The sequence below is a fragment of the Capra hircus genome, chromosome 15 (genome assembly GCF_001704415.2).
Source record: "Capra hircus breed San Clemente chromosome 15, ASM170441v1, whole genome shotgun sequence".
Taxonomy (NCBI): Eukaryota; Metazoa; Chordata; class Mammalia; order Artiodactyla; family Bovidae; genus Capra; species Capra hircus.
The window spans coordinates 26251747-26276942 of NC_030822.1; the positions used below are offsets into that span (position 1 = coordinate 26251747).

Genomic DNA, 25196 nt, shown 5'->3' on the forward strand with positions numbered 1-25196 from the left:
AAAAAAAGTAAAAATTGATGTTTCCAGTAAAGCAGTCATTCCCATCTTTGAGATCTTGTTGATGTTCAAGGCAGAAGCACATTGCACATTGAAGGGGTGGGGTCGGGGGAAGGAGGGCCAAAGGACAGAGAAAGAGCATTTTATCCTTAAATTTTCTTGTCCTGCCTTGAAATATAAATTTTATCTTTTGAAAAACTCAATAAGAAATACATAAAGAAACTGACATTGTAGTGTAAAAACTTTCAACAGAAAATTCCAGATGCAGGTGTGCTCACTGGTGAATTCTGCGATTGCACAAGAAAAAAATTATACTGATTCCACAGTCACTGGATCCTAGAAAATCCAACAAGAGAGCATAATTCCCAGTGTAATTTGATCAGCCCAGTATTTCTCTGATAACAAACAAAAGCATTTTCATAAACCTCAGGACTGATGTCCCTCATGAATATAGATTGAAATAACCTCAACAAAATCCAGCAGCATGTAAAAAGAGCATATCTTAATCAAAGGAGTTTTATCATGAGAATGCACTGTTGGTGCTTACAGTTTAAAAATGAATGATTTTTTATCGTGAACTTACACGAAGAAAGTCATATAATCTCAATACACGATCATTTGATATAATTCAGTTCCGTTTTTCATTTAAAAAACTCTTTGTAAACTAAAAAATAGAGACTTTCTTAACTTGATAGAGGTAATCTCCGGTATACTTATAGCTGTTATTATACTAATGGTGAAAGACTGAATTAATTCATTTTCCATAAGACCTGGAAAAAGAAAGGATAATTATTAAAAATTCTATACCTAGGCACAGTGCATTCAAATTGCAGAAAATCAAAGACAAAAAATTCTTTAAAGAAGTCAGCCAGGAGGAAAAATATCCTTACCTATTGAAAAACAAAGAAAAGAATTACATCAGACTTCCCATCGGGCTTGAAACCATGCACACAAGAAAAGAGCAGACTATAATTGCAAAAACCATCAAAAGAAGTTCTTCAGAGAGAAGGAAAACAATATAGATGAGAAACTCAAGTCTCTGTAGAAAGAGAAAGAGCATCAGAAAAGGAATATGTAACTCCTAAATAAAATTTTTTATTTAGTATAAAACTTCTAATAGAATATATGGTAGAAAATTGTGGTAACCTTGGATTACATAAAGAGTTCTTGGAACATCAAAAGCATCTTTAAAAGAAAACTGGATAAATTAGATGTCATGAAAATGAAAAGCTTTTGCTCTGTGAAAGACATTGTTGATATTTCAAAACAAGGAAAAGGGTACGAGTGATATAGAGCATAATATATCTAATTGTATTATCCTTGGTTGTAAGTGCTACAGTCAGGTTCGCATCGTGAAAGAGACAACTTTTGATATTTCGCTGAGGAATAGCACATAATTTGGGATGTAAAAAACTTAATTTATTTTTTCTGAATTTAGGATCCTATGTTTGGAAGATAACATAAAAATGTTACGGTATATAGTTCATTTAATTTTGGAGAGTTAGGTAACTAAGAACAGAGAATAATTTTAGTTTTGTTATCAACCATACTGCTAAACACTTTTGAAACAAAAATAGCAGAACATAACAATTATAAGGAAATTGAATTCCTTAAAAAGTAAAAAACGTTTGTTTTTGTTATCTAAAAATAATAAAGGGCATGCCAAAGTTAGGGCATGAAATAACGAAGCACAAGTTATTTGAGGGAAATATGGGACCTTTGCTAAGTGGACAGATGACGACCCACAAGGTTCAGTCCATATTTTTAGGAGAAGACCAAATAGTCAAAGATCCATTTGGCACTTTAACAAAGGTAAAATTGAATTATAGTCATACAATAATGTAACGTTTGTCAGCAGAAATTCAAAAGCCCTTTAACTATCTTTTTAAATGAGTTAAACTGAACTTTGTCCAAATTTTGATCCATTTAATTGCTTCTTACCACACATTATTTGCAGATATTACAAACCAAAGCAAATATATCAACAGTTCTCCTCCCTCAAATCTTATATAATTTATTATACACACTCACTTGTCTTTAATTACATTTTGCTTCACATTCTAGAACAACCAAATACTTTCAGCTCTTTCACTAAACACACTGTTTAGTTCACTTGAATAGCCTTATTCTAGCATGATAAGTATGTATAGTGGGAAATAATACACCCAAGGAGAGAATCCTAGCATCAGGGCTGAATTTTAATCCTGCAGTTGTTCACTGTTGAGTTGAATGATTGGACGTGTCACTTATAGTTTACCTATTAGTTGAATAATTGTGCTTGTCATTTTTTAAGCTTTAGTTTTCTCATTTTTAGTATATGCTGTGGTAAAATTAAATAGTGCATTTGGTGTTGGGTTTTGTTTTTTGGTTTGTTTTTTTTGTTTTTGTTTTTGTTTTTTTTGCAAATTGCATCTTACTGATGCCATAGTCCAACTTTAAGAAGAGCCCAAAATAATTTTCAGTGACCACTGTCATGAAACATATTATGTTTTATTTGTCTGTGTATCTTACCTGCCTTACTAAACTGAATATTTTGAAAATAGAATTTGTGTTTTAGTAGCACACAGAGTATGCTTGCTGAATAAATGATTGTCTAGTATCCAGGGCTTAGAAAGCAAATCTTACACTCCTTTCTTCTTATCAATGTCATTGGAAATGTACAATTAATGTGTTTCCTGAAACACTGCATTCCTAGTAGCATCCATTGCTGCAAAACCGAGGCAATGCAGGTCCTTTTGATTACATTTAATAAACCCCTCCCTTATCAAGCCACAGTTCAGTTCAGTTCAGTCGCTCAGTCATGTCCGACTCTTTGCAGCCCCATGGACCACAGCACGCCAGGCCTCCCTGTCCATTACCAATTCCCAGATTCAAGCCACAGTTGGTCTTTAATCCAGTACAACATGAAGTGTTGGCAGTGATGCTGGTTGGACAAAAATAAATCCAGGGCTTCACTATTTTCCATAACTACTGAGGCTAAGGAATTTAAACAGTTATGGTATACACCTAAGGCTTGGGTTGTGTCTTTTATCACATCAGCCAAAGTGAAAGACACATTTTTTAAATCACTTCAATTAGTCAGTTCCTGGTAGTGGGATCCATATCCTTAGAGAGCTGTTTCCTAGGAAATATGCTATTCTTCATATGTTTTATATGCAGATGTTGTTTACTGAGAGTTTGGAGAGTCCTGCAGTTGGAGAGATCTAACTGGCCCACAGAACATCTAACCCTGCCATGGGTTACCATCAAAAAGCCTGATTTCTACATAGTTAAAGAACACAGGAGTTATACAAGAAAAATACTGTCACTACAAATATAATCGTTATTAATAAAATTTCAAGTTGTCTACACTAGTAACATCTTGGAGGAACTTAGAGTGATGATTGTGTAGAAAAGCTTGAACGTGAAAGTGAAGTCGCTCAGTCGTGTCTGACTCTTTGCAACCCCATGGACTGTAGCCTATCAGGCTCCTCCATCCATGGGATTTTCCAGGCAAGAGTGCTGGAGTGGATTGCCATTTCCTTCTCCAGGGTATCTTCCCTACCCAGGAATTGAACCCAGGTCTTCTGCATTGCAGGCAGACGCTTTACCATCTGAGCCACCAGGGTAGAAAAGCTTAGAGTTAGGCAAATTATTATTTTTAGTAAGAGAAATATGGTCGGCTAAATCAAAAGTATATAACCTTAGGACTTCCCTGGTATTCCAGTGGTTAAGAATTCACCTGCCACTAAAGGAGTAAAGGGCTTGATCCCTGGCTTGAGAAGACTCCTCATGCTGCAGGGCAACTACACCCATGTGCCACAACTACTGAATCCACATGCTGTAACTGCTGAAGCCAGCCTGCCCTAAAGCCCACGCTCTACAAATGAGGCCATCACAATGAGAAGCTTGTGCACTGCAACTGAATAGCTCACATGCAGCCTAAATAAATACATTCTTAACCTTAAATCAATAAAAAGAAAATATGGCCAGAAAGATATGGAATGAAAGCATTCAAAGGAGAACCTAGCATTTAACAAGAAAATCTTTTCCCATTGCTCTTTGAGGAAAGCTGTTCTACTTCATGCAGCTGTTTGTTCATGCCAGAGATCTAGGGTCAACTCTTGACTTCCTGTGGTTCTCTAGGTAACCTGAGTTTATAATCTCTAATGAGTGTGACTTTCCAATTGTTGTCAGATGGGGGTTGTAATTTTAATTGGGAAATGTGTATCCAAGGATCAAGTCCTTCTACTTTAATAGCTCTGTTGAAGTTAAGAGTATTCGGTACAGTCCTCTCCGGTGATGTTCAATGGCAGTCTCTCTGTGAGCTGTTCTCTGTACACTGGACTTCACTGCTTCGATGGTTGGCGAGGAAAAGCAACCTGTTCTGTTAATGATTCGACTGAGATATATTGCTTTACCCCTTATAATATTTACCTAAAAGAGTTTTGGTAAATTTTAGCTGAAAAGTTTTGAAGCTAGAGTAGAGTTATTTCCAAAATGTAGGCCTGCAAGTGGCCAATTGACAGAAGATAATCTAGGGTTCCGTGAGACGGTGAAATACAGGGGAGACCAGCATGCTGCAGTCCGTGGGGTTGCAAAGACTTGGACACAACTTACCAACTGAACATCAGTAACACCAAATCTAGGATTACCTGGTGGGAAAGAACACAAAGCCTAAGAGAAAAAAGAGTGGTCCTTAAGGGTATGGGTTGTCAAGAGTATCTGACAGTTTGGCTGATTTCAGTTTTTACATATCATGTATTCTTCCCACTTTTCTAGAGTATCTGTATGTTTAAGGACGGGAAATTTTTTTAGTATGGAGCTAAGCTTTACCTAATTCAAAATAAAACTTCCAATAAAATGTTTTTGCCTATCACTGGATAGCTCAGTTGGAATGGCTTAGGTACAGAACACAAATATGTAACAGTTTTTTAAGCTATTTTAAGTTGCAGTGAAATTATCTGGGACACTCCCAAAATAAACACACAATTACTAGTACAAATTCATAATGCACAGAGGGAAGAAATTGTACAGAATCTATTTGGACATCCTCAAAGGATCGTTTGGGCAAGGTGCCTTTCATATCCGACTTTATTTATAGTTTTTTCTAGGATTGTGTTGGTTATAGATGAGGGAAGAACTGCTCATATCTTCTGATGTCTTGGAAAGTTACCCCATCAATGTTCATTTAATACTGTAGTCAATTTGGACTTAGCTGGTGTCCCAGTGGTAAGAATTCTCCTACCAATTCTGGGGACGTGGGTTCAACCCCTAGTCTGGGAAGATTCTGTGGCAGTTAAGCCCATGCACCACAACTGCTGAAGCCCAGGTGCCCCAGAACCCATGCTCCACAACAGTGGAAGCCACTGCAGTGAGAAGTCTGTGCTCTGCAACCAGAGAGTAGCCCAACTTGCTCCAGCTAGAGAAAGTTCATGCACAAAGACCCAGCACAGTCAATATAGATGTAGATATATAGATACATGTATGTATACATACATACATACTGTAGTCAGTTTATCCCTACTGTAGTAAGTTTTATCATGGAAGATTTGAAGAAATACCTGTTTGAGTTTAATTGGTACTACCAGGTTGCCATCATAAGTCTCAAAACCTAAGTAGTTCTAGTGTTTCTTTTCAGAATTGGGAGTCAAATGCTATACATCAATGTGATGGAATTTGTGATCTCCATAGACTGATCTGTCTTCTGTGAAAGAAGCCCTTGTCAAGGACTTTAGTCAGAGCATTCTTGTAGTTTGATGATCTGCGGAAACCTTTCCTCTAATGTCTCATCTTACTGGCTATGTGCCCAGTCACTCAGTCATGTCCGACTGTTTGTGACCCCATGGACTGGATGGAGCCTGTTAGGCTCCTCTGTCCATGGAATTCCCCAGGCAAGAATACTGGAGTGGGTGGCCATTTCCTCCTCCAGGGGTTCTTCCCAACCCAGGGACTGAACCTGTGTCTCCTGCCCTGTCAGTTGGATTCTTTACCAATTGAGCCACCTGGGAAGCCTCTTACAGGCTATGAGTAGATGATTAGTGTTGCCAGGTGTTCCATTTTTTTCCCCTGAGGCAAAGATAAAAAGCCTTACTCCTAGATCAAGGAATAGGCATTAATAAACAATGAGTCTTTGATGTCTGTTAACTTGTTAATAGATTAGACCAAATTTAGATTTGACCTCTTGTTTTGTATACTTTTAAAGAGAAAGATTTATGGTTATCTGGAAGATCAAGAAGGTGAGCAAGCTCAGCAAAGATGAACATTGAATAAATATTTTGAGATCACTGAAGGGCTTTTTGGTTTCTGTTTTTTGAGAATGGTTCTAGGATGTCTGATTAAGTCAGATCACATGGACACACTTCATAAATGCTTCCTTCTTTAATCTTAAAGAACCAGTTAATCCCAGAAATCATCTTTAGTGATTTAGTGGTTGACCCTTGATAATTTAGAAAAATTTGCAATCTCCCATTGCATTTTGTCTCTCCTCAGCCAATATATCATGAGGTAGATCAGGAGCTGGCAAACTACAGTCTATGGTCCAGTTCAGTTCACTAGCTGTTCTGTATGGCTTGCAAAGTGAGAATGGTTTTTGTATTTCTAAGTCATTGGAAACAATCAAAAGAGTAATATTTCAAGATGTGTAAAACTCATATAAAACTCGTTTTGTTTTAGTTCAATCTATAAAGTTTTATTGGAACATAGCTATGCTTATTCACTTATGAACAGTTTACAGCTGTCTTGCATTGTAATAGTTCAATAGTTGAGACAGAGCTGTGACTCACACAAAGTAAAAATAATATTTGTATCTGCTCCTTCACACATAAGTTTGCTGAACTCTGGATAATGAACTATTATTTTATAGAGTTAAGTTTACCCTTAGAAGTTTTATGAATAAAATCATAGATTCAATCTTAAGAATTTCAAGATGGGTTACTGCATAGCCTTAAGATCTTGGTTTAAGACTTAAGGAGAATGAAGTGAAGTGAAGTGAAGTCGCTCAGTCGTGTCCGACTCTTTGCGACCGCATGGACAGTAGCCTACCAGGCTCCACCGTCCATGGGATTTTCCAGGCAAGAATACTGGAGTGGGCTGCCATTTCCTCCTCCAGGGGATCTTCCCAACCCAGGGGTCAAACTCGGGTCTCTTACATTGCAGACAGATGCTTTACCGTCTGAGCCACCAAGGAAGCATCTTCAGAAAAGCTGAAACATAACTTCCCAGGCAAATTGTTGATTTTGCCCTGGTCAGGGCAGGCAGTGTTGATGATCTTCATCAGATAAGCCACAACGAAAGTAAATATAGAACCAAAAAGAATACATTTGGGTTACGCAAACTAGAAAATGAGGTATAATTCTTTGGTTAAGAACTCACAGACAGTGAATGAATTTATATCCTCCACTGTCTCAGTTTTGGAGTTTAAAAAAAATCATAAAATAGATACATTGCTTGGACTAATACAAGATATAGTTAAACCTTGTTTTATCAAGTCTGTTATAGCTGAGTTAGATCTTCCTTAAATTCAGTATTAGGATTTTAGGCAAAAGTTTCAATCGAGTCATTGTGAACTCTTACGGATTTTACTCTGATTATTCTAGATCTTTTCTCCTCAGGAATTCTGCTACCATGACCATTTATTTATTTATTTATTGAATCAACATACTAGTGTCTATAGCTACAATTTGATAACGTGCAGTTGAAATTGGAAAAGGAGTACGTCAAGGCTGTATATTGTCACCCTACTTATTTAACTTACATGCAGAGTACATCATGAGAAATGCAGGGCTGGAGGAAGCACAGGCTGGAAGGAATCAAGATTGCTGGAAGAAATATCAATAACCTCAGATATGCAGATGACACCACCCTTATGGTAGAAAGTGAAGAAGAACTAAAGAGCCTCTTGATGAACGTGAAAGAGGAGAGTGAAAGAGTTGGCTTAAAGCTCAACATTCAGAAAATGAAGATCATGGCATCTGGTCCCATCACTTCATGGCAAATATATGGGGAAACAGTGAAAACAGGGACAGACTTTATTTTGGGGCGGGGGGGCTCCAAAATTACTGCAGATAGTGACTGCAGCCATAAAATTAAAAGACACTTGCTCCTTGGAAGGAAAGTTATGACCAACCTAGGCAGCATATTCAAAAGCAGAGACATTACTTTGCCAACAAAGGTCCATCTAGTAAAAGCTATGGTTTTTCCAGTGGTCATGTCTGGATGTGAGAATTGGACTATAACGAAAGCTGAGCACTAAAGAATTCATGCTTTTAAACTGTGATGTTGGAGAAGACTCTTGAGAGTCCCTTGGACTGCAAGAAGATCCAACCAGTCCATCCTAAAGGAAATCAGTCCTGAATATTCATTGGAAGGACTGATACTGAAGCTGAAACTCCAAAACTTTGACCACCTGATGCAAAGAACTAACTCGCTTGAAAAGACCCTGATGCTGGGAAAGATTGAAGGTGGGAGGAAAAGGGGACACCAGAGGATGAGATGGTTGGATGGTATCACCAACTCAATGGACATGCATTTGAGTAAACTCTAGGAGTTCGTGATGGACAGGGAAGCCTGGTGTGCTGCAGTCCATGGGGTTGCAAAGAGTCAAACATGACTGAGCAACTGAACTGAACTGACTGAGAGTAAGGAACAATCCAGGATTTGTGAAGTTTGAGGCTTATGTAATTTTAAAAAAAATAAAAATAAATAAATGGGCTTCCCTGATAGTTCAGTTGGTAAGAGTGCACCTGCAATGCAGGAGAGCCTGGTTTGATTCCTGGGTTGGGAAGATCCCCTGGAAAAGGGATAGGCTACCCACTCCAGTATTCTTGTGCTTCCCTTGTGGCTCAGCTAGTAAAGAATCTGTCTGCAATGCAGGAGACCTGGGTTTAATCCCTCGCTGGAGAAGCGAGTGACTACCTACTCAAGTATTCTGGCCTGGAGAATTCCATGGGCTGTATAGTCCATGGGGTCTCAAAGAATGACTGAAGTGACTGAACTGTAGAATTTTCTTCAGCTCCTGATACTAATTTGTCTGTGGTGCCTTTATTGTAACTGTTCTTTTTCAAAAAAGATTCCTAACATAAAATTTTTAGGAAAGTGCTGTAGAGAAGAACCTAGATAGCATATTCAAAAGCAGAGACATTGCTTTGATGACTAAGGTCCGTCTAGTCAAGGCTATGGTTTTTCCTGTGGTCATGTATGTATGTGAGAGTTGGACTGTGAAGAAGGCTGAGCGCCAAAGAATTGATGCTTTTGAACTGTGGTGTTGGAGAAGACTCTTGAGAGTCCTTGGACTGCAAGGAGATCCAACCAATCCATTCTGAAGGAGATCAGCCCTGGGATTTCTTTGGAAGGAATGATGCTAAGGCTGAAACTCCAGTCCTTTGGCCACCACATGCGAAGAGTTGACTCATTGGAAAAGACTCTGATGCTGGGAGGGATTGGGGGCAGGAGGAGAAGGGGACGACAGAGGATGAGATGGCTGGATGGCATCACTGACTCGATGGATGTGAGTCTGAGTGAACTCCGGGAGTTGGTGATGGACAGGGAGGCCTGGCGTGCTGCAATTCATGGGGTCGCAAAGAGTCGGACACGACTGAGCAACTGAACTGAACTGATAGAGAAGAAACGAGTGTTATATGACAATAGTCTCAAAATAACAGTTATAGGTTAGTAAATGGAAACGGACTTACTATTGTTAGAAATTCTCTCTGCATGAATAGTTTAGTACTCTGAGCAACCTGGTTTACTTACGTAGTGAGATTAATAGTAAAAGTAGTGGCACCTGTTATAAGAAAATGATATTATTGTTCATTTAAGTTTACAGCTGGTTTTCAGAATTATCTATTGAGTGATAATCTTTCCCTCTAAGTGGCATCACTGAGAAGATTTTACATAATTGTCCTTTTTTAAAACTGAAGATTTATTGACTTAAAATATTATATTAGTTTCAACATGGTGATTTGATATTTTTATACATTACATAATGATCACTACAATAAGTCTGCTTACACCTGTCACCATACAAAGTTATTATGATATTATTGACTATATTTCCTTTGCTGTACATTATGTTTCTCTGGCTTATATATTTTATAACTGGAAGTTTGTGCCTCGTTGTTGTTTAGCTGCCCAGTCATATCCGATTCTTTGTGACCCCCCTGGACTACAGCATGCCAGGCCTCCCTGGCCCTCACCATCTCCTGAAGTTTGCCCAAGTTCATATCCATTGCATCAGTGATGTCATCCAACCATCATCCTCTGACGCCCTCTTCTCCTGCCCTCAATCTTTCCCAGCATCAGGGACTTTCGTACCTCTTAATCTTACCTGTTTTATCCATCACTTCTTCCCTTTAGCATTCACTACTTCATTCTCTGTATCTATGATGTTCCATTTTGTTATATTTGTTTGTTTTGTTTTGTTTTACTTTTTTAAAATCTATTTTTTTACTGAAGGATAATTGCTTTACAGAATTTCACTGTTTTCTGCCAAATCTCAAAATGAATCAGCCATACATACATATACATACATATATCCCCTCCCTTTTGAACCTCCCTCCCACTTCCCTCCTCATCCCACACCTCTAGGTTGATACAGAGCCCCTGGTTGAGTTTCCTGATCCATACAGCAAATTCCTGTTCACTATTTTACATATGGTTATGTAAGTTTCCATGTTACTCTTTCCATACATCTCACCCTCTCCTCCCCTCTCGCCATGTCCATAAGTCTATTCTCTGTCTAATTCTTCAGTGCTGCCCTGTAAATAAATTTGTCAGTACCATTTTTCTACATTCCATATATATGTATTAGAATACAATATTTATCTTTCTCTTTCTGACTTACTTCACTCTGTATAGTAGGTTCTAGGTTCATCCACCTCATTAGAACTGACTCAAATGCATTCCTTTTGCAGCTGAGTAATATTCCATTGTGTATATGTACCACAACTTCTTTACCCATTCATCTGTCGATAGACATCTAGGTTGCTTCCATGTTCTAGCTATTGTAAATAGTGCTGGAATGAACAATGGGATGCATTTGTCTTTTTCCATTTTGGTTTCCTTGGGGTATATACCTAGGGGTGGGATTGCTGGGTCATATGGTGCTTTTATTCCTAGTTTTTTAAGGAATCTTCATACTATCTTCCATAGTGGCTGTATCAACCTACATTCCCACTGGCAGTGCAAGAGTGTTCCCTTTTCTCCACACCTTCTCCAGCATTTATTGTTTATAAATTGATTGGCCATTCTAACCAGTGTGAGATGATATCTCATTGTAATGTTGATTTACATTTCTCTAATAATGAGCAATGTTGAGAATTTTTTCATGTGATTATTAGCCATCTGTATGTCTTCTTTATGTAATGTCTATTTAGGTCTTTTTCCCATTTTTTCATTGGGTTGTTTGTTTTTCTGGCATTGAATTGTATGAGCTTCTTGTATATTTTGGAAATTAAGGATTTTTCATTGTTAGTATATAGAAATGCAAGTGATTTCTGTGTATTGATTTTGTATCCTGGAACTTTGCCAAATTCAATGATTAGCTCTAGTAATTTTCTGATACTATCTTTAGGGTTTTCTATGTACAGTATCATGTCATCTGCAAACAGTGAGTGCTTTTCTTCTTCTTTTTAATCTGGGTTCCTTGTATTTATTTTTCTTCTCTGGTTGCTGTAGCTAGGACTTCCAGAACTATGTTGAATAATAGGGGTGAAAGTGGACACCCTTGTCTTGTTCCTGATCTTCGGGGGAATGCTTTCAGTTTTTCACCATTGAGAATAATGTTTGCTATAGGCTTATATGGAATTCCAGTTGAGCTATTTCAAATCCTGAAAGATGATACTGTGAAAGTGCTGCACTCAATATACCAGCAAATTTGGAAAACTCAGCAGTGGCCACAGGACTGGAAAGGTCAGTTTTCATTCCAATCCCAAAGAAAGGCAATGCCAAAGAATGCTAAAACTACCACACAATTGCACTCATCTCACACACTAGTGAAGTAATGTTCGAAATTCTCCAAGCCAGGCTTCAGCAATACATGAACCATGAACTTCTTGATGTTCAATCTGGTTTTAGAAAAGGCAGAGGAACCAGAGATCAAATTGCCAACATCTGCTGGATCATGGAAAAAGCAAGAGATTTCCAGAAAAACATCTATTTCTGCTTTATTGACTATGCCAAAGCCTTTGACTGTGTGGATCACAATCAACTGTGGAAAATTCTGAAAGAGATGGGAATACCAGACCACCTGACCTGCCTCTTGAGAAACCTATATGAATGTCAGGAAGCAACAGTTAGAACTGGACATGGAACAACAGATTGGTTCCAAATAGGAAAAGGAGTACATCAAGGCTGTACATTGTCACCCTGCTTATTTAACTTCTATGCAGAGTACATCATGAGAAACGCTGGACTGGAAGAAGCACAAGCTGAAATCAAGATTTCTGGGAGAAATATCGATAACCTCTGATATGCAGATGACACCACCCTTATGGCAGAAAGTGAAGACGACCTAAAGAGCCTCTTGATGAAAGTGAAAGAGGAGAGTGAAAAAATTGGCTTAAAGCTCAACATTCAGAAAATGAAGATCATGGCATCTGTTCCCATCACTTCATGGGAAATAGATGGGGAAACAGTGGAAACAATGTCAGACTTTATTTTGGGAGGCTCCAAAATCACTGCAGAATGTGATTGCAGCCATGAAATTAAAAGACGCTTACTCCTTGGAAGGAAAGTTATGAGCAACCTAGATACCATATTGAAAAGCAGAGACATTACTTTGCCAACAAAGTTCCATCTAGCCAAGGCTATGGTTTTTCCAGTGGTCATGTATGGATGTGAGAGTTGGACTGTGAAGAAAACTGAGCACTGAAGAATTGATGCTTTTGAACTGTGGTGTTGGAGAAGACTCTTGAGAGTCCCTTGGACTCTAAGGAGACCCAGCCAATCCATCTTAAAGGACATCAGTCCTGGGTGTTCATTGGAAGGACTGATGCTGAGGCTGAAACTCCAATACTTTGGCCACCTTACGCGAAGAGTTGACTCATTGGAAAAGACCCTGATGCTGGGAGGGATTGTGGGCAGGAGGAGAAGGGGACAACAGAGGATGAGATGACTGGATGGCATCACCAACTCGATGCACATGAGTCTGGGTGAACTCTGGGAGTTGGTGATGGACAGGGAGGCCTGGCGTGCTGCGATTCATGTGGTCTCAAAGAGTCGAACACTACTGAGCAACTGAGCTGAACTGAACTGAACTATAATATATTGAGGCCTTCACTATGTTTAGGTAGGTTCCTTCTATGCCAATTTTTTGAAGAGTTTTAATCATAAATGGGCTGAATTTTGTCAAAGTGTTTTGGTTTTTAGATTCCACACATAAATGAAACTTGTGGAACAGCTTGAAAAGGACAGGTGTTAATTCTTCTGTAAAAGTTTGGTATAATTCACCTGTGAAACTGGCTGGGATTTTGTTGCAGGGAGTTTTTTGCTTATCAGTTTCATTACTAATAATTGTCCTGTTCATGCTTTCTGTTTCTTCCATATTCATTCTTGACAGAGTGTACATTGGTAAGATGTACAACAATTCTAAGCTGTCCATTTTGTTGCCATATTTGTCTGCAATAATCTGATCTTTTGTACCTCTGTGGTGTCAGTTGTAACTTCTCTTTCATTTCTAATTTTGTTTGGGCCCTCCGTCAGTTTTCTTGATGAGTCTGGCAAAAGTTTTATGAATTTCGTTTTTCTTTTCAAAGAACCACTCCTTGTTGTGTTAAGTTGCTCAGTCACGTCTGACTCTTGTGATCCCATGGACTGCAGCCCACTAGGCTCTTTTGTCCATGGAATTTCCCAGGCAAGGATACTGGAGTTGGCTGCCATTCCTTTCTCCAGGGGATCTTCCTGACCCAGCGATTGAACCTGGGTCTCCTGCATTGCAGGCAGATTCTTTACCATCTGAGCCACAATTATCTATCCTATAGTTTTTATCTGTGTTTTATTTTTGCTCTAATCTCCATAATATCTTTCCTTCTACTAACATTAGCTTTTGTGTCTTTTTTTTTTTTTTTTTGCTTTCTTTAGGTTCATGATTTCAGATTTTCTTTTTTTCTGAGATAGGCTTGTATCACTATAAACATCCCTCTTAGAACTGCTTTTTCTGTATCCAGTAAATTTTGGATCTTTGTGTTTCATTTTCATTTGTCACCAGGTTTTTTTTTTTTTCAGGTTTGTTTTTAAAAAAAAAGTTTATTTTTAAATTTTAGTTACAGTTTCATTTTTGTTTTCTTAACAATTCTGCTGTTTAATCCCTCAAGATTAAAAACAATTATTAATGTTCTAAAGAATTAAACAGCAAAGGAATGTCAGAGAAGGCATAACTGCCCCGTTCCCTGGGGTTAAAACTACTTCAGTTTAGCACCTACCTTCAAAACAAAATGAAATTTTATATTTTCTAAATGAAATAATGTACAACCGCTACCTTTATCTGAGTTTATTTATAACTTTCAAACACAACGCTTCATTTTAAGCTTGGTAAAAAAACTTTTAACAGGAATGATGGCCAACCTTAGTATGTATGTGTACCTTACAGGAAGTGTTCTTTTTTAATGATTATAACACAGTAGTAATGCCATTAATGAAGTCCTCAATTTAGAACTGGAACATTCTTCCATCAAGGGAGAGAAGGAAAAGATTCAGTCCAGTGAGTCTGTCTCAAGATCTTCATTTCTTGTTTGCTCCACTCGTATTCTTTTTTCAGTAACCAGATTAATGCTTAGAGCCTAAAATGAGATGTATTTTCAATTACTGAAGATTACATGTTGTTTTGATGATCAATTTCCATTTGTTCCTCTTGCTTGCATTTTCTATCTGTTGCTTCTTTCTCATGTTGGTTGGCCTTTGAGCATATTCCTTCCATGAGCAGTCTGAAACTTTCTTTCATCTCTTTCCTCTTCAGAATCAGAGGTTGATATAACCCCTGTTTTAGCTAAATTTCTTCTTTTAAATTCAACTTCCTATTTTCCCTTTTTTATTTGGCTCTTTTCTTCCTTCTGACCCTTTTCATCCTTTTTAAGCTGCTTTTTAGGTTCTTTTTCCCCTTTTCTTACTTTTGTCTTCTTCAGTCACCCTGTCACTTTCTGAAGGACAGGGCTGTTTCACCATTTTGAGTCTGTCTCTTGGTTTTGAAATCTTGACTTCTGTAGCTGCAGGTCGTCCTCCTTTAGGACTCACTTTTAGATCAACAGACGCTGTTGCTATAGTCACTACTCCTTCCTGCTCAGTTTCTGCTTGTTTTTCTGCTTTTCTCTTTCTCCCTCTTCTGGTAGCTTTCGGTATGGTTATGTCAGTTGCTTTAGTCACATCATGGCTGGCTTTCTCTTCATGGTCAGTATTTTCCTTTGAAACAATAGTTTCTTTTTCTTGAACTGCAACATCAGATGACACATTTTTTTTTGTTTAGCTGATGCTTGTTGACTTGAAAGTTTCACTTGTGAATTGTTGTTTATCTCTCGTAAGCCTTCACTAAAGGCTTTTTGTTTATTTGGTTCGCTGTACTTTTCCTTATTTTCTCAGTAAGGAAATATGTCTTTGGGGCCTAAAAAAGCAGTCCTGCGAGTTCCAAAAAAGAAAATGGGTAGTTAGTTTTTTCTGGGTGGTTTTACAGCTCTACCAGGAACCTCATCTATGAGCTGGCCAATGAGGATAACCATTCATCTTAACAAAGATGAGGTCCCCAGGTTTGAAGTCACAAGTCATGTTTCAAGGGTGAGGCCAAGGGTCCGAAGTCCAGAGAGGAAGTACAGCAGTGTGGACAAGAGGATGTGAGAGGTGGATGGGAGCCTAGGCCCCCATGGCAGCAAGAGGGAGAAGATGCATCTTCGTGTCCCAATGCACCCGCCAGGAACTGGAGGCACTAAGGCTGTGGTGGCCCAAGTCCATGCAAGCCATCTGTTCCACCAGCTGCCACAGAGGTGTCTCAACAGCTCTGAATAGCAAATGCCACTGCTGCCACCGTCACTCTCAGTGAAGGTGAAGTTGCTCAGTCATGTCTGACTCTTTACGACCCCATGCCATGTTCTGTAGCCCATCAATCTCCTTGGTCCATGAGATTTTCCAGGCATGAATACTGGAGTGGGTTGCCATTTCCTTCTCCAGGGGATCTTCCTGACCCAGGGATCAAACCCTGGTCTCCCGCATTGTAGGCAGATGTTTGACTGCCTGAGCTACCAGGTAAGCCCTGAGTGCCGTCACTCTAGGTATTTTTTAAATTTCGTGTTTGTGACCTGTGGGTTACTCATTGGTTGTTCAGTTGCATATTGTTTAGCCTCCATGTGTTTGTAGTTTTTGTAATTTTTTTTGTAGTTGCATTCTAATTTCGTACTTTTGTGGTTTATAAAGGTACTTGATATGATTTCATCCTCACTTTATTAACACTTGATTTTTGGTCTGGCATATAATCTATCCAAGAGAATGTTCCATGTACCCTTCAAAAGAATCATAGTCTGCTGTTTCTGAATGGAATGTTCTAAATATGTTTAGTAAGTCTATTTGTTCAGGTGTGTCATTTAAGTAGGGTGTTTCCATATTAATTTTCTGTTAGGGTGATCTGTGCATCAAAGTAAATAAGGTCCTAAAATACCCCCACCATTATTGTGTTACCCTCAGTTTCTTTATGTTCATTAATATTGCTTTATATGTTTAGTTGCTCCTACAGTGAATACACATACATTTACAATGTTAGTTAGTTCAGTCTCTCAGTCATCTCTGACTCTTTGCGACCCCATGGACCGCAGCACACCAGGCTTCACTGTCCATCACTAACTCCTGGAACTTGCTCAAATTCATGTCCATAGAGTCAGTGATGCCATCCAGCCATCTCATCCTCTGTTGTCCCCTTCTCCTGCCTTCAATCTATTCTAGCATCAGGGTCTTTTCCAATGAGTCAGTTCTATGCATCAGGTGGCTGAAGTATTGACGTTTCAGCCTCAACATCAGTCCTTCCAATGAATATTCAGGACTGATTTCTTTTAGGATTGACTGGCTGGATCTCCTTGCAGTCCAAGGCACTCTCAAGAGTTTTCTCCAGCACCACAGTTCAAAAGCATCAATTCTTCAGTGCTCAGCTTTCTTTATAGTCCAACTCTCACATCTGCACATGACTACTGGAAAAACCATAGCCTTGACTAGATGGACCTTTGTTGGCAAAGTAACATCTCTGCTTTATAATATACTGTCTAGGTTGGTCATAGCTTTTCTTCCAAGAAGCAAGCATCTTCTAATTTCATGGCTGCAGTCACCATCTGCAGTGATTTTAGAGCCCAAGAAAATAAAGCCTGTCACTGTTTTCATTGTTTCTCCATTTTTCCATTTACAATGTTATAGCTTCTTATTGAATTCATCCCTTTACCTTTATGTAATGTCCCTCTTTGTTTCTTGTTAAAGTCTTTGTTTCAAAGTCAATTTTGTTATGTAGTATTGCTACCCCAGCTTTTTCTTTGCATGAAATAGCTTTTTTCATTCTCTGACTCTCAATCTGTATGTGTCTGTAGGTCTGAAGTGATTCTCTTGTTAGGTAACTTATATATACCTGTATGCATGCTTAGTCACTCAGTCGTGTTCAACTCTTTGCAACCATGTGGACTGTAGCCCAGTAGGCCCCTCTGTCCATGGGATTCTCTAGGCAAGAATACTTGAGTGGGTAGCCATTTCCTTCTCCAGGGGATCTTCCTGACCCAGGGATTGAACCCAGGTCTTCTGCATTGCAGATGGAATCTTTCCTGGCTAAGCCACCAGGGAAGCCCTGGCTTGTACATGGGTCTGGTTTTCTTGTCCACTGTTCTACGCTATGACTTTTTAGTTTATTTAGATTTAAATAAATTATTGACAGTTATATACTTATTGCTATGCATACAAGTTGTTTTAGTTTTTTTTTTCTTCTTTTTATCTCTTCTCTGGTAATTTGATGACTACCTTAGTGTTATGTTTGAACTCATTTCTCTTTTTTGTGTATGTGTTAGAAATTTTTGGTTTGTGTTAGCATGGAGTCTGTGCATGTGTGTGTGATTATTTTGTTATTGATCTCTTAAGTTCAAGTATATTATAGCAACCTTACATTGTTACCCCCTGCCTACTCCCCATGTTTAATGTGCTAACATATTTTACATATTTTTTATTTTATGTTTCAATTAACCATTTATTGTAGATATAGATGATTTTGCAACTTTTTTCTTGTAACTTTACTACTAAGTTTGTAAAGGTCAGATCTACTACCTTTAGTTAATGTTTGCCTTTACCAGTGAGATTTTTCCTTTTGTCATTTTCATATTTCTAGGTGTGATCTTTCTGTTCCACTTAGAGAGGTCCCTTTGATTTTTCTTATTTAGCTTTTGTCTATCTGGAAAATTCTTTATCTCACCTTCAAATCTAAGTAATAAACTTACTGGGTAGACTCTTTTTGGCTATAGATTTTGTCCTCCATCACTTTGACTATATCATGCCATTTCCTTCTGGCCTGCGAATTTCTCCTGAAATGCTAGTTGATAGTCTTATGAGAGTTCCATTGTACATAATTGGTTGCCTTTCCTTTGCTGATTTTAAGATTCTTTCTTTATCTTTATTTTTTACCATTTTAATTTTAATATGTCTTGGTGTGGATCTCTTTGAATTTGTCTTATTTGAGAATCGGTCCTTTCTGGATCTGCATATTTGATTCCTTTCCCAGGTTAGGGAAATTTTTAGCTATCCTGTCTTCCAATAAGTTTTCTGCCACTTTTAAAAGACCTGAACAGACAGTTCTTATGAATAACTGTCTTCAGAAGAAGACATACAGATGGCTAATAAACACATGAAAAAGTACTCTACATTGCCCATTATTAGAGAAATGCAAATCAAAGCTACAATGATGTATCATCTCACACTAGTCAGGATGGCTATGATTAACAAGTCTACAAACAATAAATGCTGGAGAGGGTGTGGAGAAAAGGGAACCCTCATACACTCTTGGTTGGGAATGCAAACTGATACAACCACTATGAAGAAGAATATGGAGAATCCTTTAAAAAAACTAATAATAAAGCCACTGTAATACTCAACAGTCCCACTACTGGTACTGGGCATATACCCTGAGGAAACCATAATTGAAAAAGACACATGTACCCCACCATTCATTGCAGGTCTATTTACAATAGCTAGGACATGGAAGAAACCTAGATGTCCATCAGCAGATGAATGGATAAGAAAACTGTGATACATATACACAATGGAATATTACTCAGCTATTAAAAAGAACGCATTTGAGACAGTTCTAATGAGGTGGGTGAACCTTGAGTCTATTATACAGAGTAAAGTAAGTCAGAAAGAAAAACAAATATTGTATATTAACACATATTTATGGAATCTAGAAAAATAGTACTGATAATCCTGTGTGCAGGACAGCAGAGGAGACACAGATATAAAGAACAGACTTTTGGACTCAGTGAGACGAGGAGAGAGTGGGATGATTTGAGATGATAGCACTGAAACATATATACTACCATATTCAGTTCAGTTCAGTTCAGTTCAGTCGCTCAGTCGTGTCCGACTCTTTGCGATCCCATGAATTGCAGCACGCCAGGCCTCCCTGTCCGTCACCAACTCCCGGAGTTCACTCAGACTCACATCCATCAAGTCAGTGATGTCATCCAGCCATCTCATCCTCTGTCGTCCCCTTCTCCTCCTGCCCCCAATCCCTCCCAGTGGCAAAGTCTTTTCCAATGAGTCAACTCTTCGCATGAGGTGGCCAAAGTACTGGAGATTCAGCTTTAGCATCATTCCTTCCAAAGAAATCCCAGGGCTGATCTCCTTCAAAATGGACTGGTTGGATCTCCTTGCAGTCCAAGGGACTCCCAAGAGTCTTCTCCAACACCACAGTTCAAAATTAGATAGTACCAATTAGATACCCAGTGGGAGTTTGATGTATGATGCAGGAAACCCAAAGCCAGTGCTCTGTGACAGCCAGGAGGGATGGATTCAGTATGTATGCATGAGGAAGATTTATGTTCATGTATGCCGGTTCAGTTCAGTTCACTTCAGTCGCTCAGTTGTTTCCGACTCTTTGAGACCCCATGAACCGCAGCATGCCAGTCCTCCCTCCTTATCATCAACTCCCGGAGTCCACCCAAACCCATGTCCATTGAGTCAGTGATGCCATCCAACCATCTTATCCTCTGTCACCCCCTTCTCCTCCTGCCCTAATCTTTCCCAGCATCAGGGGCTTTTCAAATGAGTCAGCTCTTCGCATCAGGTGGCCAAAATGTTGGAGTTTCAGCTTCAACATCAGTCCTTCCAAGGAACACCCAGGACTGATCTCCTTTAGGGTGGACTGATTGGATCTCCTTAGAGTCCAAGGGACTCTCAAGGGCCTTCTCCAACACCACAGTTCAAAAGCATCAATTCTTCGGCACTCAGCTTTCTTCACAGTCCAACTCTCACATCCATACATGACCACTGGAAAAACCATAGCCTTGACTAGATGGAACTTTGTTGGCAAAGTAATGTCTCTGCTTTTTAATATGCTATCTAGGTTGGTCATAACTTTCCTTCCAAGGAGTAACCGTCTTTTAATTTCATGGCTGCAATCACCATCTGCAGTGATTCTGGAGCCCCAAAAAAATAAAGTCTGACACTGTTTCCACTATTTCCCCATCTATTTCCCATGAAGTGATGGAAACAGATGCCATGATCTTCGTTTTCTGAATGTTGAGCTTTAAGCCAACTTTTTCACTCTGCTCTTTCACTTTCATCAAGAGGCTCTTTAGGTCGTCTTCACTTTCTGCCATAAGGGTGGTGTCATCTGCATATCTGAGGTTATTGATATTTCTCCCAGCAATCTTGATTTTAGCTTGTGCTTCTTCCAGTCCAGCGTTTCTCATAATGTACTCTGCATATAAGTTAAATAAGCAGGGTAACAATGTACAGCCTTGATGTACTCCTTTTCCTATTTGGAACCATTCTGTTGTTCCATGTCCAGTTCTAACTGTTGCTTCCTGACATTCATATAGGTTTCTCAAGAGGCAGGTCAGGTGGTCTGGTATTCCAATCTCTTTCAGAATTTTCCACAGTTTATTGTGATCCACACAGTCAACGGCTTTGTCAGTAAAGCAGAAATAGATGTTTTTCTGGAACTCTCTTGCTTTTTCAATGACCCAGCGGATGTTGGCAATTTGTTCTCTGGTTCCTCTGCCTTTTCTAAAACCAGATTGAACATCAGGGAGTTCACAGTTCACGTATTGCTGAAGCGTGGCTTGGAGAATTTTGAGCACTACTTTACTAGCGTGTGAGATGAGTGCAATCGGGCAGTAGTTTTCACATTCTTTGGTGTTGCCTTTCTTTGGGATTGGAATGAAAACTGACCTTTTCCAGTCCTGTGGCCACTGGTGAGTTTTCCAAATTTGCTGGTATATTGAATGCAGCACTTTCACAGTATCATCTTTCAGGATTTGAAATAGCTCAACTGGAATTCCATCACCTCCACTAGCTTTGTTTGTAGTGGTGCTTCCTAAGGCCCACTAGGATGTCTGGCTCTAGGTGAGTGATCACACCATGTGATTATCTGGATCATGAAGATCTTTTTTGTACAGTTCTTCTGTGTATTCTTGCCACCTCTTCTTAATATCTTCTGCTTCTGTTAGGTCCCTACCATTTCTGTCCTTTATCGAGACCATCTTTGCATGAATTGTTCCCTGGTATGTCTAATCTTCTTGAAGAGATCTCTGGTCTTTCCCATTCTATTGTTTTCCTCTATTCCTTTGCACTGATCGCAGAGGAAGGCTTTTCTTTTTTTTTTTTTTTTAAATCACTGCACTGGTTTTGTTTTGTTTTGTTTTGTTTTTTTAAATTTTAAAATCTTTAATTCTTACATGCATTCCCAAACATGAACCCCCCCCCACCTCCCTCCCCACAACATCTCTCTGGGTCATCCCCATGCACCAGCCCCAAGCAAGCTGCACCCTACGTCAGACATGGACTGGCGAAATCACTGCACTGTTTTGTTTTGTGGGTTTTTTTTACTTTACAGTATTGTATTGGTTCTGCCACACATCAACATGAATCTACCACGGGCATACACGTGTTCCCCATCCTGAACACCCCTCCCACCTCCCTCCCCATACCATCCCTCCAGGTCATCCCAGTGCACCAGCCCCAGTTGAACCTGGACTGGTGATTCATTTCTTATATGATATTATACGTGTTTCAGTGCCATTCCCCCAAATCATCCCACCCTCTCCCTCTCCCACAGAGTCCAAAAGACTGTTCTATACGTCTTTGTCTCTTTTGCTGTCTCGCATACAGGGTTATCGTTACCATCTTTCTAAATTCCATAATATGCGTTAATACACTTGACTTCAGGCTCTACTACAAAGCCACAATCATCAAGACAGAATGGTACTGGCACAAAGACAGAAATATAGATCAATGGAACAAATTAGAAACCCCAGAGATAAATCCACGCACCTATGGACACCTTATCTTTGACAAAGGAGGCAAGAATATACAGTGGAGAAAAGACTATCTCTTTAACAAGTGGTGCTGGGAAAACTGGTCAACCACTTGTAAAAGAATGAAACTAGAACACTTTCTAACACCACACACAAAAATAAACTCAAAATGGACTAAAGATCTAAACGTAAGACCAGAAACTATACAACTCCTAGAGGAGAACATAGGCAAAACACTCTCCGACATAAATCACAGCAGGATCCTCTGTGACCCACCTCCCAGAATATTGGAAATAAAAGCAAAAATAGACAAATGGGACCTAATTAAAATTAAAAACTTCTGCACAACAAAGGAAACTATGAGCAAGGTGGAAAGACAGCCTTCAGAATGGGAGAAAATAATAGCAAATGAAGCAACTGACAAACAACTAATCTCAAAAATATACAAGCAACTCCTGTAGCTCAATTCCAGAAAAATAAACGACCCAATCAAAAAATGGGCCAAAGAACTAAACAGACATTTCTCCAAAGAAGACATACAGATGGCTAACAAACACATGAAAAGATGCTCAACATCACTCACTATCAGAGAAATGCAAACCAAAACCACAATGAGGTACCATTTCACGCCAGTCAGAATGGCTGCTATCCAAAAGTCTAAAAGCAATAAATGCTGGAGAGGGTGTGGAGAAAAGGGAACCCTCTTACACTGTTGGTGGAATGCAAACTAGTACAGCCACTATGGAGAACAGTGTGGAGATTCCTTAAAAAACTGGAAATAGAACTGCCTTATGACCCAGCAATCCCACTGCTGGGCATACACACCAAGGAAACCAGAATTGAAAGAGACACGTGTATCCCAATGTTCATCGCAGCACTGTTTATAATAGCCAGGACATGGAAACAACCTAGATGTCCATCAGCAGATGAACAGATAAGAAAGCTGTGGTACATATACACAATGGAGTATTACTCAGCCATTAAAAAGTATACATTTGAATCAGTTCCAATGAGGTAGATGAAACTGGAGCCTATTATACAGAGGAAGGCTTTCTTATCTCTCCTTGCTATTCTTTGGAATTCTGCATTCAGATGGGTATATCTTTCCTTTTCTCCTTTGCTTTTCACGTCCCTTCTTTCCACAGCTATTTGTAAGGCCTCCTCAGACAGCCATTTTGCTTTTTGCATTTCTTTTTCTTGGGGATGGTCTTGATTCCTGTCTCCTGTACAATGTCACGAACCTCCATCCATAGTTCTTCAGACACTCTGTCTATCAGATCCAACCCCTTGAAGCTATTTGTCAGTTTCACTGTATAATCATAAGGGATTTTATTCAGGTCATACCTGAATGGTCTAGTGGTTTTTCCCTACTTTCTTCAATTTTAATTTCAATTTCTGAGCCACTGTCAGCTCCTGGTCTTATTTTTTCAGTAGAAGCAGTAGAGTGAGGGAACTGTTGTGAATTATGTAATATTCTGTGTACCAGACATGCTCCTAAACCCAGAAAATATCTTATCATATATAATAATCAAAGAAACCATGAGAGATACACAGATGATTCCTCCCCTTTCCCATTTTATACTTTGGACAATAAAGATTTTGAGAATCTGAGTGGTTTTATCAAGGTTATAAAACACCAAGCATATGAAGCCAGAATTTTAATATGACTTCAGAAGTATACAAGTAGGTATAGAGAACAGAATTAAAGGGGCATAAAAATTAAACATCTTGGGTGTTAACCACTTACTGAAATGGCAAACCAGTATTCTTGCCTTGAGAACCCCATGAACAATACAAAAAGGCAAAAAGATAAGATACTGAAAGATGAACTCCCCAGGTCAGTAGATGCCCAATATGCTCCTGGAGGAGAATGAAGAAGTAACTCCAGAAAGAATGAAGAGATGGAGCCAAAGTGAAAACAACTCCCAGTTGTGGATGTGACTGGTGATGGAAGTGAAGTCCAATGCTGTAAAGAACAATATTGCATAGGAACCTGGGATGTTAGGTCCATGAATCAAGGCAAATTGGAAGTGGTCAAACAGGAGATGGCAAGGGTGAACATTGACATTTTAAGAATCAATGAACTAAAATGGGCCAGAATGGGCGAATTTAACTCAGATGACCATTATATGTACTACTGTGGGCAAGAATCCCTTAGAAGAGATGGAGTAGCCTTCATAGTCAACTGGTGTCCGAAATACAGTACTTGGGTGCAATCTCAAAAATGACAGAATGATTTCTATTCATTTCCAAGGCAAACCATTCAATATCACAGTAATCCAAGTCTGTGCCCCAACCAGTAATGCTGAAGAAGGTGAAGTTGAATGCTTCTATGAAGACCTACAAAACCTTCTAGAACTAACACCAAAAAAAGATGTTCTTTTCATCATAGGGGACTGGAATGCAAAAGTAGGAAGTCAAGAGATACCTGAAGTAACAGGCAAATTTGGCCTTTGAGTACAAGATGAAGCAGGACAAAGGCTAACAGAGTTTTGCCAAGAGAACACACTGGTCATAGCAAACACCCTCTTCCAACAACACAAGGGATGACTCTACATAAGGACATCACCAGATGGTTAATACCAAAATCAGATTGATTATATTCTTTGCAGCCAAAGATGGAGAAGCTCTATACCGTCAGAAAAAACAAGACCAGGAGCTGACTGTAGCTCAGATCGTGAACTTTTTATTGCCAAATTCAGACTGAAATTGAAGAAAGTAGGGAAAAACCACTAGACCATTCAGGTA

The 25196-nt window shown here is 39.1% G+C and overlaps 1 protein-coding gene and 1 pseudogene across 1 annotated transcript in view; one reads left to right on the forward strand and one right to left on the reverse strand.

The window, feature by feature from the left end:
* The window catches only part of GDPD4 (glycerophosphodiester phosphodiesterase domain containing 4), a 91142-nt gene that overhangs the window by 36500 nt on the left and 29446 nt on the right, over positions 1-25196 (forward strand). The gene's annotated exons all lie outside the window — the stretch shown is intronic.
* Positions 14776-15729, reverse strand: LOC102177908 (annotated as a pseudogene).